Raw genomic sequence first — 20,666 nt, forward strand, 5'->3', positions numbered from 1 at the left:
GCCCCAACAGCACCAGAAAAAATGAAGCAGACTGCAATAGCCTTTCAAAGACTCTGAAAGATAAACTGTTACTGAAACTAAAGCCCACAAAAATAAACCAGAACTTAAACACTACATCTAAACAAGCTATTTGTTAAAATAGATTGGATCAAAAGTTTCCTAATGTAATAATTTAAAATCATATCCATTATACAATTGAAAATCATTAATCATATCCAAGACCAAGAAAACCACCATATGGATGAGAAAAGAAAATCAGCTGACAAGACAAGGTAATCACCTCAATACTGAGGTAAATTAGATATTGAGATTACCTGACAAGAATTTTTTAAAAATTGTTATCAAAATGCTTTGGTAATCAAATACAAGTTCTTCTTAAAACTTTACATTATACATATATAATGTAAGGAAAGAAATAGAAGTGGCAAGAAAGAACAAAGAGGAAATTGTAGAACTGAAAACAAAATGAAATAAAAACTTGCCAGATGATCTCAGTAGCAGATTGGTTAGCACAGAGGATACAATTAGTAAACTTGAAAAAACATAAATAGAATTTACTCAATCTAAACAAAAGAAAGAAGTTGATGGGAAAAAATGAGCAGAACTTCATGGATTTGTGGAACAATAACAAAAGATTTAACAGTAATATCATCGGAGTTCCAGAAGAAGAGCACAAAAAGTAGGACTAAAAAAGTATTGGAGATAATGCTGTTTAATGCACCAAAGGACACTATATACAGAGTCAAAGACAACCCATGGAATGGGAAAACATATTTATAGATTATATACCTGATGAGTTGTTCATGTCCAGAATATATAAGAATGCCTGTTATTCAACAACAAAACCACAAACAACTTGATTAAAAAAAAATGGAGAAAGAACTTGAATAGACATTTCTTTAAAGAAGATGTACATAACAAGTAAGTACATAAAAAGATGCTCAACGTCACTAATTATTTTAAAATGCAAATCAAAACCACAATAAGATATCACATCCATTAGGATAGCTATTATCACACACACACAAAAAAAGAAAAACAAGAAAATCACAAGTGTTGGCAAAAAATGTGAATAAATTGAAATCACTGGGTATTGCCAGTGAGAATATTAAATGATGCAGACACTACAGAAAATGGTATGGCAGTTTCTCAAAATTAAACATAGAATAACAATATGATTCAGCAATTCCTCTTGTGGGTACACATCCAAAACAATTGAAAACAGGCAATCAAATAGATATTTGCATCCCTATGTTAATTGTAGCACTATTCGGGATAGCCAAAAGATGAACACAATCCTGGTATCTATTGATGACTGGATAAACAAAATGTGGAATATTCCTCAGCCTTAAAAGGAAGGAAATTCTGAGCCATACTACAACATGAATGAACCTTGAGCTCATTATGCTAAGTGAAATAAGACAGTCACAAAAGGACAAACATTGTATTATTCTACTTATATTAGGTGCCTAGAGTAATCAAATTCATAAAAATAGAAATTAGAATGGTGGTTTCTAGGGACTGCTGGGAGGTTGGAATGATGAGTTATTGATTACTGGATATGGAGTTTCAGTTTGAGAAGATGAAAAGTTCTAGAGATGGATGGTGGGGATAATTGCATAACAATATAAATGTACTTAATGCCACTGAACTATACACTTAAAAGTGGTTAAAATTGTACATTTATATTATGCATATTTTATACATAAAAGATGTAAAACTTTAAAACTTCAAAATTTGTCAAAAAACATAAACCTACAGATGTGAGAAGCTTAACTAATCCTGTATAGATAAACCCAAAGAAATGCACACCAACACATCATAAGCAAGCCTCTGAGAAACAAAAACTAAGAAGTAATCTTCAAAATAGCCAGAGAGAAATGGTGCACTACATATAGAAGGATGTCAAGTTGAATGACAGATCTATCATCTGAAACCATGGAGGGCAAAAGGAAATGGCACAATACTTTCAAGTGCTAAAAGAAAAGAACTGTCAGTACTGAATCATATATCCAGCGAAACTATTCTCCTGGAATAAAATGAAAATATATACAACCTCAGATGAAGGGAAGCTAAGAGAACCTGTTTCTATCTAGATGTACTCAAAGAAAGGCCAAATAAAAGCTCTCCAAACAAAATGACAACAGAAGACAGCTGAACACTTCAAAGAAAACAAGAACAACAGAATGAGTAAAAATAGAGATAAATATAATAAGCTGCTTTTGCCTCATGAGATTCCTCACTTACATCTTATGTTTGAAGCAAAAGATATAACACCATCTGACATGTTGCTCAATGTATATAGAGGTTATATTTAAGACAATTACACATAGAAAGTGGGGAGGACAAAAGGTCCTAAATGAAAATAAAGTTTTTATATTTCAAAATGATAGCATCAAAATTAGTAGGCCGTGTTAAATTACATATTTATATGGGAATACCTAGACCAATCACTAGACAACTAAACAAAATAATGTACTCCAAAAAACTACAAGGGACATCCAAAATGTTTAAGCAATCTACAGAGTGGCAAGAATAAAAAGACACAGGGCACAGACAGATAATAACAAATAACAAGCAAACTTAAGCACTGACATATCAATAATTACTTTAAATGTAAATGGTCTAAATATACCAAGTAAAAGATATTGTTGAAGTAAATTTAAAAATTACCCAAATATATGATATTTATTGAAAACCCACTTCAAACATAATGATATAATTAAGTTGAATATAAAAGGGTGGAAAATATGTTATGTAAAATTAAATTTTATAAAGCCTGAGTAACTATGTTAATATCAGGTAAAGTAGATTTCAAAGCAAAGAAAATTATTAGGGCCAAGGATAAATCTGTCAAGAAAATGTAACAACCCTACAAGTGTATGAACCAAACAACAGAACTTCAAGTGACATGAAGCAAACATTAATAAAGCTGAATGAAGAAATAGACAAACTCACAACTATAGTTTGTCTATGCAAACTCAATTTGTATAGACAAATTCACAGCAATTGATACAACTATTAGGAAGAAAATCAGCATGGATATAAAAAAAAACCTGAACATCACCATCAATCAACAAGATCCAACAGCAGAATACTCATAAGCCAGACACAGAGAGACAGACATCACATGTCCTCACTTACATGTGGGATCTAAAAATCAAAACAATTGAACTCAAGAACATAGAGAGTAGAATGATGGTTACTAGAGGCTGGAAAGGGTTGGGGGAGTGGGGATTGGGGATGGTTAATGGGCACACTTTAAAAAAAATACCCATAGAACATTCACCAAAACAGAACATGTCCTAGGTCATAAAACAGACTTTCTCAATCTTAGGAAAACATCTACCAAGAAATAAAACAAAAAACTACAACTAACATCACATTTTGTGAAAGACTGAATGCTTTATCACTAATGTTGGAAACAAGTTAAGAATATTCATTCTCACTATACTTAACATAATATGAGAAGTTCTAGTTGTGGCAATAGGGCAAGAAAAGAAAATAAAAGGTATACAAATTAAAAATGAATAAATAAAACTCCCTATACTTCCCGATTGCATGATTGCAATGTACACAACTATAGTAAAATACCAAAAATAAAAAGTTAACTTTGATATAATCCATGGTTTATTCAGATTTCACCAGTTATTCATGCACTTCTGTGTGTGTGTGTGTATCTCTATGCAATTTTATCACATGCGTAACCTTGTGTAATCACCACCCCAGTTAATAGACTAGAATATACCATCACAAGACTCCCTCATGTTACCTTTTTATAACCACACCTATTCTTTCTCCTGCATGTAAACCCCGGGACCACTAATGTGTTTACCTCTATCATTGTTATTTCCTTGTTGTTTGTTCGATTCTGCTTTTGTTGTTGTTTCAGTCTTTTTCCCATTGGATTTGACCAACTCTATCCAACTTGATCAAATCCAAAGGAAAGTTCCAAATTATAGGAAACAAGGCCTCTAAAGTGGCTAAATTCTACACCACCCCCACAACCACACACACACACACACACACACACACACATACATATACAAAGGCGGGATAGTGGGAGAAAAAAACAGCCAATGAAAGAAAAAAAAGAAAGACTTTTTTTTATTTTGACTACTTAAGGAGATTTATGTATATAACAAGGCCACCTTTTTGCTAGCCAGGCCAAAGTGAAAGAAATGGTTGTCCCCCTTCACCCTGCAGTTCAATAGCTAAGGTTCTGCCTTCTTTTTTTCCACTATGACAGCCTAGATTTGGTTCCTAAATCAAACCCTTTCTGGTATGATACTAATAAAGGCAATTTTTCCTAGCTGAAATATAGTAATGAGATTTAAAAAGATTTTTTTTAAGGAGCTTGATGGTTAAAAGTCAGCTTAATTAAAAGCTAACATTCAAAATGTGTGTTTGTATGTGTGCATGTGTGTGTTTGCATTTAAAAGGTCTTCATGGTTTTATTTCTGTTTTTGTTTTTGTTTTTTAGAGAAAAAAGGACCTTGTCCTTTTTTTGAGCAAAAGTTTTTTCTTTTTTCTTCTCAGTTGACTGAATTATATTTTCTTTATTAATAGCTATTGCAACAGAGGCTGCTCTGAGGTTTTTAAAGGAAGAGTGTAGTTAGACACTTTGTTAAAAAAATTATTTTGTTAAGTGTACCATAAAAGCATTATGTGGTCTAACCTCAAAATAATTCTCCATTTTGGAAGACGCAGGATTCAGAGTAGCCTATGCCCAGAGCTCAGAGATCCAGTTAAAAGATAGGTAGCCTCCATCTAAATGAAACTGGCCTCCTTCTACAATCCTATGACAGATTTCTACAATTTTATGTTTGATTTGGCATCCATCTTTAATCTCCCTCTAGCACCACCAGACTTTTTCTGTGTACATTATGGTGTACATTTGCTATTTGATTTTCACCTGAGTTGTTTCCTTTAATACGAAAATGTAAGGCTATTTAGCTGAAAAATGCCTGGGGTTGTGAAACAGGTTATCGGGAATCTGAAAGTCTGAGATAGGAGAAACAAAAAAGAGGGTCTTTAGGAATCTATAAGATGTACTTCTATTGGCATGGCTAATACATCTATGCAGTTATGTGTTGTGCACACAATGTTTCACTAGTGAAAATATATAAAAGAACTCCAATTAATTGGCTTACAGAAAAATAAAAGTGCTTAAATCAAATACTGTATCAGAAAAAGGAAAGACTGATCAAATGCTTTTTCAAGTTTATATGACTTAAGTAAAATCTTTAATAAATCAGCTAGCTTTAAAATTATTGGTAAAGTAATATTAGAAATGTCTTAAGAATTGCCAACATACATTTTTGTTTACATTTATTTTTATCTATTTTTGAGATGGGGTTTCACTCTTGTTTCCCAGGCTGGAGTGCAGTGGTGTGACCTCTACTCACTGCAACCTCCACCTCACCGGTTCAAGTGATTCTCCTGCCTCAGTCCATGAAGTAGCTGGGATTATGGGCATGCACCAGCATGCTTGGCTTATTTTTTTGTATTTTTAGTAGAGATAGGGTTTCACTATGTTGGTAAGGCTGGTCTTGAAGTCGTGACCTCAGGTGATCCACCTGCCTTGGCTTCCCAAAGTGCTGGGATTACAGGCATGAGCCACCATGCCTGGCAATACTTTTGTTTACATTTATTAATCAAGTAATTTCATCCTTATCCCTGCCAAATACTATAAGGTGTCAAATTTTGGCAAAGGGGTTACAAAACTATAAACCTAGCCCAAGACAGAGTGATCTTTTCTTGTGTAATCTTAATAAATAAGACACTGATACTGGTTTAATAAAAAATATCTACATGTTGAATTTAGTAAGATTACCATAACTTTTAATCTTGTGGCTTTAGGCAGTCAAGTCCACAGTCATTATGGAGGTTTGTTGAGAAAGGACTGTTATTGTTTTTGTTTCAAAGCTAAACTATAAACTAAGTTCCTCCCAAAGTCCAGGAATGAACAAGGACAGCTTGGAGGTTAGAAGCAAGATGAAGTCAGTTAGGTCATATCTTTTTCACTGTCTCAGTTATAATTTTACAATGGCAGTTTCATAACTTTAAATCATGGCTATTGCAGTTTTCATAAATAATCTAGACAAACAATTAAAATAATTTGGTAAATGTAATGGGATAAATACTTGTACACAAACTTGTTATAATTTAGTATATAAAGTTATATTAAATTAAATAATAGATACTTCACTGAGTATTTTCCAATAAAAATATATTGTAGGAAAACATTCTTGCTTAAAAAAAAGTGTGTCCTTTTTTAAAAAAGATGAACAAGTTTTGTCTAATTCAAAGCTTATTTGTATTTATGTATAAAACAAGGTGAAAGAACCCAGAAATAAGAATGATGTAAAGAAAGTTATAAAAATAAAGAGGTTTTTTTGTGTGGTAAGAAAGCTTAAAGAGAAATAATTGTATATGAGAAAGAATCTTGTATGGTAAATGTAGTCCTAAGATAGACTGGTTGTTTAAGAAAGAGGGATGTACAGGACAAACCAAAAGTCCAAGCATGTCATGAATGGTCTGTGTAAGTCACAATAAGAGGATTTATTAAAAAAATAACAAAACAAAACAAATTTAAATGATTAAGTTGTTTATAATTAAAGGGAAATTATAATGCTCTTTCTAGAGATTGGCCTTGATGTAAAAAAATCCTTATACATCAAATTATTGGTTACAACATGAAATTTTCTTAAGAGGTTGATTTTCTCTTAACAAATTATAAGATATTTTAATTTCTTTTTAACCCAAAGTTCAACTTTTATTGAATCTCATTGTTTTCCAGCTTTCTCTCCCCTTTTAAAAGACATGTTTTATTAAAGGTCTAAAGAAATTTTTTCTTCCAATACAATATTCTGTGCACTGCACAAGGTTTTTTATTTGCCTTTTGGTAACTGGCCTAACAGGTTTTATGTTTTATCAAAATAATTTCTATGCCATTATTAAGTTTGGTTTGCTTGGGAAAAACTGAGATTTATTTTTTTTAATTAACGTTATTACATCCATGTATCTTTCTGTATGTGCTTTTAAAATACTTGTGACATTAAGTTACACTGCTTTGACTCCTAGGTCTAAAAAGGACATGAAGTCTTGTCAAATCTTAAACACTGACAGCAAGTGAAACCTCATCTTCAGGCCCCACAGAAGATGCCAATAAAAATAAACTGCATTCCTGAGACACAAGGCCAGAAATTAAAGCCAACTCCTCAAGGCCTAGGGCACGTGACAAGAAGAGTTGGACATGTGAAATTGTAAGGCTCAATTTCAAGAGATAAAATAAGTTAAGTTTCTCTATAAATTAATCATTAACGTCAAAGGCACACTGATGCAAGACCACCATATGGAGCCCTGTATCAGATTAAAAAGGTTTTCTTGAAGCATTAACCAATTTCTTAATAAAGGTTATAAAGGCTTATGAATTTATAGCTTGTGATCAATATTAAAATTTTATAGATTGTTTACAAAATTTTGAAAAACATTTAATTGACTTCATCCTGTTTTTATTAGGGCTTCTTGTTTGGAAAATTAAGTCTCTCCTCTCAAAGAATGAAGATTTTTGCTTTTTTAAAAAAATGCTTGACTTATCATTTGATTAAATGAATGACTCTACAATGGTCTGAAGTCCTATTTTGTGATATCAGGTGTTTTTTTTTTTTTTTTTTGAGATGGAGTCTCGCTCTGTCACCCAGGCTAGAGAGCAGTGGTGCAATCTCAGCTCACTGCAAGCTCCGCCTCCCGGTTCATGCCATTCTTCTGCCTCAGCCTCCCGAGTAGCTGGGACTACAGGCACCCACAACCATGCCTGGCTAATTTCTTGTATTTTTAGTAGAGATGGGATTTCACCATGTTAGCCAGGATGGTCTTGATCTCCTGACCTTGTGATCCACCTGCCTTGGCCTCCTAAAGTGCTGTGATTACAGGCATGAGCCACCACACCCGGTCAATATCAAGTGTTTTAAATCTTTGATATTTGATAAACTTTCCAAAATCAAATTATAAATTATGTCTTTTTCTTAATTAATACTTTAAGATATTAGGTTCCCTAAAGTCCAAAAATGACATAACTTGGCTTATTTAGTATAAAAATTATCAGGAAGCATTGCCAAATATGAAATGCTGTTTGGTTTTTTGGGGCTGTATTTGTATAAATATGTTATTGGTGTGTGTTCCAAAATTATGGGAAACTCCTGTAATTCTGATATCACTTAGCATCAGTAATTATCATAATTGTTATGTTAAAATTATTGTGTGACACAGAGGTAACAAGTTTCCTCATCAATTACGTCTTTGTCTATGTCTGGCCTAAAATGTTTTGCTATCCATGGACAATTGTTGTCTTGTTTTGGTCTTCTTTAGAAGGTGGTTTTATATAAGCTACAAAACTCTAACAGGTGCTCATGAACGCAGGTTTCTGATAACTTTGGAGATTGTGACATCAGAATAGAGGAAACATTTTCAGGACTCATGGACAGCTAAAATGTTCATGAGTATCAAGCAGAACAGGAATTAACTGTGTGGACTGAACCAATCTTTTTGACTTTGCCTAAAATGTGGATAATCCTTTTTTTTTTATTTTTCAGAGTCTTGAAACCTTTCTTTTGAGCTATTGACAGTTTTTAACAATTTATTATACTCCTATTAAATTTGGGGCATATTTATTTCTCTCTACCTGATTTATCCAGAATCTGGAAACTATCTGTGAGTATTCTTAACTTACGGCAATACTGTTATTTGCATAAGTGCAATAAGAATCCGTTTTCATTTGTAGCAGGATACAATTGAAGGAAATGATTCTTTTACCAAAGCTTTGACTGGAATGGTATGCTTTCCTTTAAGGATTCAAACTTGACATATGAAGCCAAGAAAGCCCTTGGAAAAACTGGACTCATATTTTGCGTATCCAGTCCCTGTACAGGGTCTCTGACCTGTGGTAAGTAAAGAATGTCACATTCTGACAGGCCTAGAAATATCAGATTTATCTTGGAACCTCAAAAGGGGAGGAAACTCACCCAACTCATAGGTATTTGATGGTACAAATCCATGACTGGAATCAGCATTAAAAAAGTCTTATCTGACATTCCTTCTATGGAATAAAGTTTCATCAAAGCCAATTTTTAAAAAGCCTATGTGAAAAATAATTATTCTTTCTGAACTTTATATAAATAATCTGGCCAAGTATAATAAAGAAAATTGGTCCTACCATGATTTGTTTTTAGTAAAAATAGAAAACTGGAGAGAACAAAACTATGTTTCAAAAACTGTAGGACACCTGTTATTAGATTCTAGTCTTGCCTAATCTTTTTCAATTCTTATTATTTTCTACAGTTTAGGCTGAATTCTAATTTTTCTTGGGTACAAGTCTTCAAAATAATGTTTTCAATTTTTTTCTCTCTTTTTTTGCATTTTTAAAAATTTGGAGTCACTGAAAACTAAGCTGTGTTTTTCTTAAAGCCCTGCAAACTGAATCCAGACAACTTAAACTTCAGAAGAAAGTAACAGCAATCTATTTACATATATAAGCCACTTTTATACCTGCCTAGTGATGTATAGACTTCAGAGTAATGTGGCCTATATCAATTTTCCAGGATTGTTCTTTTATTTGTTGTTGTTTTTCTCCCTTCCTCCCACTATTTTCTCTTCATAGGACATGAGACTTCATAACCTTCTAAAAGTGAACTTTCCTAATAACTCTAGACCTATCTGTACAGGAATAAACCATCCTAGCCATGAGAGATAAGATGAAACCTGGGACCAGAGACTCATTTTCTTCTAAAATGCTTTCTCCAAAAGATTTTGTAAAAGAAAAGAGGGGGAAATGCAAAAGGAAAATATCTTGGGCCCCCAAAATTACTAAGCTAAAGGGAAAAACTCAAGCTGGGAACTACTTAGGGAAAATCTGCCTCCCATTCTATTCAAAGTTATTGTTCTGCTCACTGAGATAAATGCATATCTGATTGCCTCCATTGGAAAGGTCAATCAGAAACTCAAAAGAATGCAACCATTTGTCTTTTAGCTATCTGTGACCTGGAAGCCCCCTCCCTGCTTCGAGTCTTTCTGTGTTTGCTTCAAGTTTTCCCACCTTTCCAGACTAAACCAATGTAATTCTTACATATATTGATTGATGTCTCATGTCTTCCTAAAATGTATAAAACCTAGCTGTGCCACAACCACCATGGACAAATGTTGTCAGGATTTCCTGAGGCTGTGTCATGGGTGTGCGTCCTCAACCTTGGCAAAATAAAATATCTAAATTAACTGAGACCTGTTTCAGATTCTCTGAGTCAACAAAAGAACACCCATTTAGAGTAGGTGAGGGTAACATATACTATTTGAAGCATGTTAGATGAATGTATGGGTTTGTGCTCAGAAGCCAAAAATAAAATACATAAACTTGAAAGTTGTCAGTGGAGGGATGACTATGGGTGTAGCTATTAGATTGCCTAGGAAAAGAAAGCGTGGAGTGATAAATGAAGAGGAGCTGGGGCAGAGCCTAAGGACATTGTTTAAAGTTCAGAAAGTCAGGAAAAGGAAGATTAAATTGCAAATGAAATGAAGAAAGAGAGGCTGGCAGTGTGGGAAATCAGAATATGTAAATTTAAGCCAGATTGAACATAGGAAATGTAAGGTCTTTGAATGATTATTTTATTCTCCAAATCAGGTAGAATTTGAGGAGCATTAAGGACAAAGTGGAAAGTATATCCTCCATTGGAATAGAATTGCCCATTTTGTTCTATTCCAATATAAGGCAGCCCAGAGAAGAGGTTCCTCATGACTGAACTTGTTTGTCCTGCATTGTATTACACCAAGAAGAATGCCCTGACTAGACAGGAGAATGTCTGTGCTGTGTCTTAAGATTAGTTTGCACCTTTTAAGTAGCACCACACTGGCTCTGTTATTATTTTTCACTTCAATAGATTTCTACTTGACAAGAAAAACAAGAGAAAATAGGGCCTTATTTGGCTATAACCTTTTTTCTGGAAATGTTTTAAGTATTCTGTGGTCTCCATGCTACAAGAAAACCAAATATATAAAAACTCATATATAGAAATATGCTTATAAATAAATATATGCCAGTTCTGCAAAGAACTTAAAATATACCAGGCCATAGCTAGCTATTTTTATCAGTCTCCTCATTAGACTGTGTTATACAGGCATCACCACCAATAGCGTCATCCTTATCATAGCTTACATGACTTGAATGTTTACTATGTTCCAATGTTCCAGGTACTATGCTAAATTCTTTATATAATACTTTGTTTAAATCCCAAAGATGTCATTAGGTATTGTGAATTTTTAAGTCTCTGTCTTATAGATGATGCAATAAAGACTTGATGGTAAGTAACTTGTTCAAGTTCCCAGACCTAGTAAAATGTCAAAGTGGGGATTCAAACCCACCTGCCCAAGATCTTAACCATTATATAATACAACCTTTCCAAATACAAGTAAACCATGTTTTATTTTATAACGTTTTGCCTGACACACACTATTATAACTCTAATGGAAATATAATGATGTGGGGTATTTGTTAACTGTGTACAAATATAGGGCACATCTCAAGCTCACTGAGGTTCACTTCTCTTTGAGAGAACACAGTAATTATGATCTGAAGTTCAAGGACTGCAAGAATGAAATGTGAAAATGAAGGCTTTCCACAGGGTGGATGTGGCTAATATTAAAGACATGACTTAGAATATATGGCCTGGAAATGGAATTCATATTTTTTCAAGCAAAGAAAGGGAGATCCAAGAGCCAGGATGGTGATCAGTTAGAACCGAAGGCTTTGACTCAGAATGGGACCCTTCACAAATTTGTGAGGACCAGACACAAAGAGAACACAAAGAGAATTGCCTAGATTGACATCTGCTAGACACCTCTGTGTCTCATACCACTGGAAAGGTGGTCATCTCTATTTCAGTAATCAATAGTTTCCATAACATCAATGACACCTTTAGAGTGAACAAGAAAGAGGAGTTTTACTTATTTAAAATCATGTAAACATAGTTCTTTCCCATCCTCAAAATGACTTCACACGGAAAAAGAAAAAGTTAATTTTCAATTCTTGAGAAAGTGTTGTTTTAAGAAAGAAAATTTTGAGATTTTCCCTTAAAATTGATTTTTATTACAAAGTCTTTGAAATTAAAACAAAAAACTACTATACATCAAATCTCACTTTTCCTTCACTATGGTAGCAAATCATATTTTAAACTAAACAATTGATAAATATACTTTTGTAGTCATTTTTACAGAGTCCAAACAGGAAAACATAATCCACATTAATTACAATGGAGGGTATCTTAATGCAGGGGACTGTTTACATGGGTAATGGAAGACTGAGGCCACCTAGAATTAGCAACAGAAGGAAACCATTAACACCCCTGGGATGGAAATTCAAAGACAGAGGATGATGTTATTTGAATCCCAGAGCCAGAGTCACCTGATAGAATCTGGAATCCCATGGGCCTGATGAGTAGAAGCTGGATTCACAGAGATATACAGGAAAATGCTGCACAGGATGAATAGGAGGGAAAGGAGTGTCCTGGCTTTTTCCTTTGTTCACTCTCAAATATTCAGCTGGTGCTTCCTGCTGACAAGTCCTAGTCCGAAGCCAGTTGTCATGGGTGCCTGGGAATTGCAGTCTCTGGAAGCCAGCTTTCCTGTAATACAGAAGTGAGCAGAGGAAGAAAGAATCTAAAGACAAACAGGCCCAGGATAGGCAGAAGCCATGGTAGCAAGCACTATATTTAATAAACTATATTGTACCATGTAGATAGTGTTTGTGATCAGAAATTAAGCCATAGAATTCAAAAGTAGATATAGCTTTAGAGAAAATTAGATGAATTGTTCATTTAACAAGTATTATATTGGATATCTTTTGTGATTCTAATTTTAGAGCCTGGGAATAAATACATGAAGGATAAACAGCAAGCAAGTAAACAGTAAACAATAAAGAGTATATAAGACAGAGAAGTTTGTTGCTAATGGATGGTAAAGCCTTGGGGAACATTTATTTTGGTGCACTCTGATTTGAATCATAAATTATCCTGGAGCTGGTTTTAGTTTCAGCATTCAATTTATTTATCTTTAGGCTTGTGTTCAAAAATGCATTGCATTCAAATTGCATCTGTGACTTGGATTCCTAAAGGCAGTGATAGAAGAGAAGGAAAAAACATTGAGAACTCATTTTTACACCTGTACTTTGTCCACATTATTTAAAGGGTAAAGCTAAGAGCTCAGCATGTTTTTCAATCTACACATGCCTTTCAGCCTTCCCAGCACAATTTTATGGTTTCTCTTCTTCTTTTGGTCTATCTTTGATGTTTATTATAACTTGACTATAGTCCTATAAATATTTTTGGTACTTAATATATATTCTTTCTGGTGAATATATTATTTTGTTAAAACAGAATCATAATACGTGTGTTATTTTATAATCTCATTTTTTACTTAGGAATGTTGAACATCCCTCCACATTTTATACTCACACACACAGACACACATATACATGCATATACATTTACATTCAGTATTAAAAAGATAAACTGAGGTGCAATAAAATTTTAAAGAGCTTATTTGAGCAAACAGCAATTCTCTAATTGGACAGCTCCAACCTAGAAGTTCACCAAGGAGCTCCACCAAGGAAACACAAAGAGGAGGCTTTTATATGATAAACACAAAAGTAAAACAAAGAAAATATTTGATTTATCACAGTTAAGACAGCCACCTTAATTGGTCTATCCCATTAGAAAGTCTCTACTTATATAATTGTTGTATAATTATAAGGTTTTTGGTTGCTTTTGATTGGTTGAATTTAAGTTCTGTTTTTCTTTAACATAGGCATTTAGAAAAAAATAGCTCAAATTAAGTTTTGTTTATGTTTGCAAATCTAGCAAGGTTAAGGTCACTCATGAGGTCTATCTGGCTTTGACTGCTCAGGGATTCTTCAGGCCTGGTCTCCATTTTAATTTACTTTAACAAGAGAATTTAACAACAGATGTGTTTGTGTGTGTGTGTGTGTGTATACACATATATAATTATATGTGACTTAAATAAAGTATTATATATATAAATATATGCCATCATAATTTTAATAGGAGCACAGTTTTCCACTGTATGGGTATGCTATTAATGAATGAAATAACTGTTAATAAGTTTGGGTTCTAACTTTTTTGTCTAATTTTTTAAAATATGATGAGTATCTCGATTCCTGCATAATTACACACTTTTTCAAGTTATTTCTGGGAATAAATATCCAGAAGTGTAATTGCTACATCAAAGGGGTTTTAATAATCTGTTTGGTGTACACTTTCTACAGTATAAAACAATACAAAAGATATCAGTGACTTGAAACAATAGCTTATTTCTCACTTACACAGATTGAGGATAGCCTCTACTTGGGTTCTTGCAGGGGGAGAAGAGGTTGATGACAATGAACTTTTTCACAAAACTTCTGGTCAGACATATCTCATATCACTTCTACTCACATTTTGGTGTCCAGATCAAGTTCTGCATCCAGTTGTAACTTCAAGAGGATGGAAAAGTAATCCCCCTGCAAGAAAGAGCTCTAAAGTATAATTATTCTAGGGAAGAAAAACAAATATTTTGAACAACAATATTACCAGAGGGACCCATATTTTCTTCTTTATGACAAAATTCATACTGAAATGTTCTTTACTTTTATTGTAAAAGAGGACATGGTTGCATGTTTCCCTGTACAGAAAACAGATACTTTGAAAGAAAGAAAGAATGTCATATGCTCCAATCCATTTCTAGCAGATAATTTAAAGCCACATTATAGAGAGGTAACATGAATGAAATACTTTGTAGATATAAGTAACCCACTTGACAAACAAAATCTAGTCAAAAATTGACCACCACATATTTTCAATCCCAACAATTGCATGATCACAAGCCACAGTTTTTACCCCTAAATAATCATTGGTTTCTTGTCCAAATTTGTTCAGAGAGATTTGATTGTATACAGTAGAATTTAACCATGGGATGAGAAGTTTTATATCAAACTTAAGAAAAAACCAACTAATAATCTATTGATGTATTTGGATCTACAGCCTCAAGTCACCTTTTTTCTTCTTGAAAAGATATGGGGATGACATCATAGTAAAGTAAATAAGTTTAAGATAATTAACAATTGATAGCTTCACCTAAATGAATGTATTAATACAATCATCTAGTCAGTCAAATATAATTAAATATCTTGAGGTTTAAACCTAACCACTCTGAGAAAGAAATTTTTCTGTTTAAATTTCAAATGGAAACACATAAATGGACAGAGAAAGCAAGAATGAAAAACCAGGAAGACCTAGGGGTCTTAGAAGTACATTAACAACTTTCCTGCTAATCTTGGATTGCCACAGTTATGGCTGACAGTAGAAGGTGACATAAATGTTGTTCAGTGAGTCACCATAACTTTTTACATTAAAGTAACAAAAGGAAAAGCTCTCTACAAGTCTATGAAGAAATTATTCTAATAAAGAAATGCTTATCCAGGAACAGCTGTGTGGATGATATACTCAGAGACTGACTGATTAGCTTCTGCTTATAAACCATGTATAAACGCTAACAGCAGATTAATATACAACACCAAAATCATTCTCCGGGAAACCCCATCAAGTGTACTACCTCCTCCAGAGTGGAGGTAGTGTCAGAGGTGTTTGAACCAAAGCAACTGCATCTTGTATAGAGGCTGGTAAAATAGGGTTGAGACCTACTTGGCTGCATTCCCAGAAGGCTGGGCATTCTATGTCACAGGATGAAATAGGAGGTCAGCACAAGATACAGGTCACAAAGACCTTGCTGATAAAATAAGTTGCAGGAAAGAAGCCAGCCAAAACCCACTAGAACTGAGATGAGATTTATGACCTCTATTCATCTTCATTGCTCATTATATACTAATTATAATGCATTAGCATGCTAAAAAAAAGGGGGTAGGAACCCTAAGTTCCGGGAATTGCCCACCCCTTTCCTGGAAAACTCATGAATAATCCACAGTTTGTTTAGCATATAATCAGGAAATAACTATAGGTATCCTTAGTCCAGCAGCCCAAGCTGCTGCTGTGTCTCTGGAGTAGCCATTCTTTTATTCCTTTACTTTCTTAATAAACCTGCTTTCACTTTACTCTATGGACTCACTCCAAGTTCTTCCTTGAATGAGGTCCAATAACCTTCTTTTGGGGTCTGGATTGAGACCCCTTTCTGGTAACAGGGATGCCTAATTTTTCATCCTATCTATCATAAGTTTTAACTAATAAAGGATAAACAAAAGTTCAAATAAGAAATCAAGCTGTAATAGCAACTGTGTTTTCTTATAAAACTGGAGTGGAGAAAATGGCAGGAACTCTACCTCCCACCACAATTAAAACTTTACTCACCAGTTGCCAACATAGAATACTGAGAGAGCCTTGGACCTTGAGAGAGAAAGAGAAGATGAAGAGTGAGAAGAAGAGACAAGAGAAAAAATAAAAAGAAAGCTGGGAAGGGTAAGAAAAGGAGGAAAAATTTTCAAATTCAATGATGAGGATAGAGAAAGAGACTAGAATTTCATTCAATACAGTTCCTTATGAGATTAGTGACAGTTTCTTCATGAAAATAGAAAATGGGATTTTTCAGCATGAAAGTTTCAGTATTCAATCTACTTTATTCTTGAAGAGGGAAGGGAAGACATTGACCTAGAAAAGTATTCAGTGAGAATTTAGTGATATCACTTGTGGGAGAGATGCTTATATGGCAATACTACTGCATACATTAATGGGACCAGATCACATTTTTATTTTTGCAACTAGATCCAAAGAGAGTTGTTTTCACAAATGCAGAAATTTAGAATTCCAGCAGCCAGCCAGCCCTCCCTTTGAGATCACATCAAACAGGGTGTTGAATGCTCTTTGAAAGAGGTAGAGAGTGAAAATCTGAAAACCTAATTTGAAGAAGGGAGTAATAACTGAGTTATTTACTAATTCCAATTATAATTAAAATAAATTAAACTACTTAGTGAGGTAAATGCAACCCCCTCTGTTTCCTGATGATTAGCCACATTACATAGCTGTTAGTTCTTTGATTTTTAATTAGAAAACTCACAAAATATTGGTACTCTGGATATGACAACTTTGGATAGAATCAGCTGAGAAAACAGAAAGGTACCATGATAGCATCATCCAACGGATGCTTCTAATGTGTAAGCTGGCACTAGAGGATAGAATGTGGTAGGGACACTGGAATTCACCACTAAGTGCATCCCTGTTAAAATGCACACTTGGCCCAGGTTTGAATAAAGCCACCTTGAACAGTAAAAATTACTGCTAATACACAACCAGCTAAGCTACTTTCTTGGTTATAATGACAATTCACCCTTTAATGACATTAGTGAAAGATTTCCTCTCGATATACAACAGTCTATTTAAAAAATATACTCACCAACTCTTTTATATCAAATCCATCATCTTTCCTTTTGCCATTTAATACTTGCTAATACTAGTTTTGATACTTGTATTGATACTTGTATTTGATACTTGTATTGATATTCTTTCCTTTTGCCATTTGATACTTGCTAATACTAGCCATTTTATACTTGCTAATACTAATATTAGATACACAATAAGTACAATTAAAATGAATTTATTAACTTTTTTTTTTTGAGACAGTGTCTCACTCTGTCACGCAGGCTGGAGTGCAGTGGCACGATCTCGGCTCACTGCAAGCTCCACCTCCCAGGTTCACACCATTCTCCTGCCTCAGCCTCCCAAGTAGCTGGGACTACAGGTGCCTGCCACCATGCCTGGCTAATTTTTTGTATTTTTTTTTAGTAGAGACAGGGTTTCACCGTGTTAGCCAGGATGGTCTCGATCTCCTGACGTTGTGATCCACCAGCCTCAGCCTCCCAAAGTGCTGGGATTACAGGCGTGAGCCACCGTGCCCAGCCCTTTATTAACTGTTAATAAATGTCTATTTATATGAAGCATTCTCTGGTGGATAGAAAGAGAAACAAGGAATATTCCTGCTCAAAATGAGCATTTGTAGAAGAAAAGATTTCTTATGGTATCAGTTATTTAAGGAGAATTTAGCTGTTAGTCAAGCAGATGAACTAAGATTGTGAAAATGAGAATTGAAGAGTTGGCTCTTCAGATGCTGAAAGAGCACTATCCTGTATTCCAGAAATACTCATAAGACAGAAAAAATGGAAATCACTATGGTATTACCAAATATGCAGGCGTTTCCCTCCCGTTGGTAAATTTGTAGGCTACATTACAAAAAGACAATTTCTCAACATCTTTATGATCAATTTTCACATGTATGCTAAAGGCAGAAGCAGAAAAGAAAGGAGTTTCTGGTAGTGATATAAGAGGGGAGCAGGGAAGTTCTGGGTAGAGAAAGGCAGTGTCCCTGGTGAGGGCTCCACCCTTGGGCCTCTGCCCATGGATCTAAGTGAGGACAATCACCCCTGTTTTCATGCCCAAATGTTGCACTTTCCAAGACCATTCTGACCCATTATGCCTCCATCACACCTATAAAAACCCCGAGGCCCTGGCGGGCATACACACAACTGGCTGGACGTCAATCAGAACACACCAGCAGAAGAAGAAACCGACAGACTTTGGAAGGCCACTGATAGTAGAACGATGCAGATGACATAGAATTCAGCCAGGGGTGGTCAGAGGAGAGTCCGGTCACTGAGGCGTCCAACTCCAGGGGAAGACCACCTTCCCACCCTATCCCCCTTATGGCTCCCCATCCATCTGCTGAGAGCTACTTCCAGCACTTAATAAAAAGCTTTGCACCCATCCTCCAACACCACATGTGATCCAATTTTTCTGGTACACTAAGGCAAGAACCCCAGGATACATAAAGCCCTATATCTATGCTATATGGCAGAGGGTCTAATTGAGCTGATTAACACAAGCTGCCTGCAGATGGCCAAGCTGAAATAACAAACTGTAACACATGCCTACTGGGGCTTTGGGAGCTGTAAACACTCAACCCTAGCTACTGCCATGGGGTCAGAGCCCAGAAATATTCCCCAGGACCTGTCGGTTTGCATTAGCTCCCACTAGGGGTTTGAGCCTTGGGGCACTGAAGAAGCAAGCCACATGTTCATCTCATGCCCTGCAAAGGGCATAAGGGAACTTTTCATGTTTCAGTAGGATCCACTACCTCCAAACTCTTATCTTAGTTCCTGTGTAACAGAGTACCCCCATTTTTCTGAGATGGTTTGTTTTGTTGCAGGAAGTCAGGAACCCCAAATGGTGGGACCAGCTGAAGCCATGGCAGAAGAACATGGATTGTGAAGATTTCATGGACATTTATTAGTTCCCCAAATTAATACTTTTATAATTTCTTATGCCTGTCTTTACTGCAATCTCTAAACATAAATTGTGAAGATTTCATGGACACTTATCACTTTCCCAATCAATACATGCCTGTCTTTACTTTAATCTCTTAATCCTGTCATCTTGTAAGCTGAAGAGGATGTATGTCACCTCAGGACCCTGTGATGATTGGGTTAACTGCACAAATTGTAGAGCATGTATGTTTGAACAATATGAAATCTGGGCACCTTGAAAAAAGAACAGGATAACAGCAATGTTCAGGGAACAAGAGAGGTGTAATCTTAAACTCTGACCGCTGGTGAGCCAGGTGGAACAGAGCCACATTTCTCTTCTTTCAAAAGCAAATGGGAGAAATATCGCTGAATTCTTTTTCTCAGCAAGGAACATCCCTAAGAAAGAGAATGCGCCTCTGAGGGTGGGCCTCTAAAATGCCCCCCTTGGGTGTGGCCAGCTTCTATGGTCAAGACTGTAGGGATGAAATAAGCCCCAGTCTCCCATAGGGCTCCCAGGCTTATTAGGATGAGGAAATTCCTGCCTAATAAATTTTGGTCAGACCAGTTGCTCTCAAACCCTGTCTCCTGATAAGATGTTATCAATGACAATGGTGCCTGAAACTTAATTAGCAATTTTAATTTTGCCCCAGTCCTCTGGTCCTGTTATCTAGCCCTGTCTCCACTTGCCTTATGATATTCTATTACCTTGTGAAGCACCTGATCTCTGTGACCCACATCCTATTCGTACACTCCCTCCCCTTTGAAAATCCCTAATAAAAACTTACTGGTTTTGTGGCTTGTGGGCATCATGGAACCTACTGACATGTGATGTCTCCCCCAGATGCCCAGCTTTAAAATTTCTCCTTTTGTACTCTGTGCCTTTATTTCTCAACCCAGCCAATGCTTAGGGAAAATAGAAAAGAACCTATGTGAAATATCAGGGGTGCATTTTGCCCAATAGCTGGCTGAATTTCCCCCAATATCTGGCACCCATGTGGTCTTTCTTTTTTCCTAAGTGCATGTGGGAACCCAATTGCCTTTGGTTGGTGTGGTGAAACATCTTCGGTCTGGTTCACAGAAATGTGTATTCGACTCCCTGGAAGACTGGTGAGTGGTCTGTGTATGGTCCAGGTTAACTGTGGGTCATGCAGAGTCTAAGCATCATGCTTATCTCTGCTATATTAAACTCCTGTTAAAACAGGGCAGTGTTTGAGTGCCTATGGAAAATATGGTCACTCTATTCAGGGCAGTAGAGGAATACTGTCCTTGGTTTCCTGAAAAAGGAACCTTAGATGTAGAACTATGGGATCATGTTGGTGCA

The sequence above is a fragment of the Pongo pygmaeus genome, chromosome 4 (assembly GCF_028885625.2).
Source record: "Pongo pygmaeus isolate AG05252 chromosome 4, NHGRI_mPonPyg2-v2.0_pri, whole genome shotgun sequence".
NCBI lineage: Eukaryota > Metazoa > Chordata > Mammalia > Primates > Hominidae > Pongo > Pongo pygmaeus.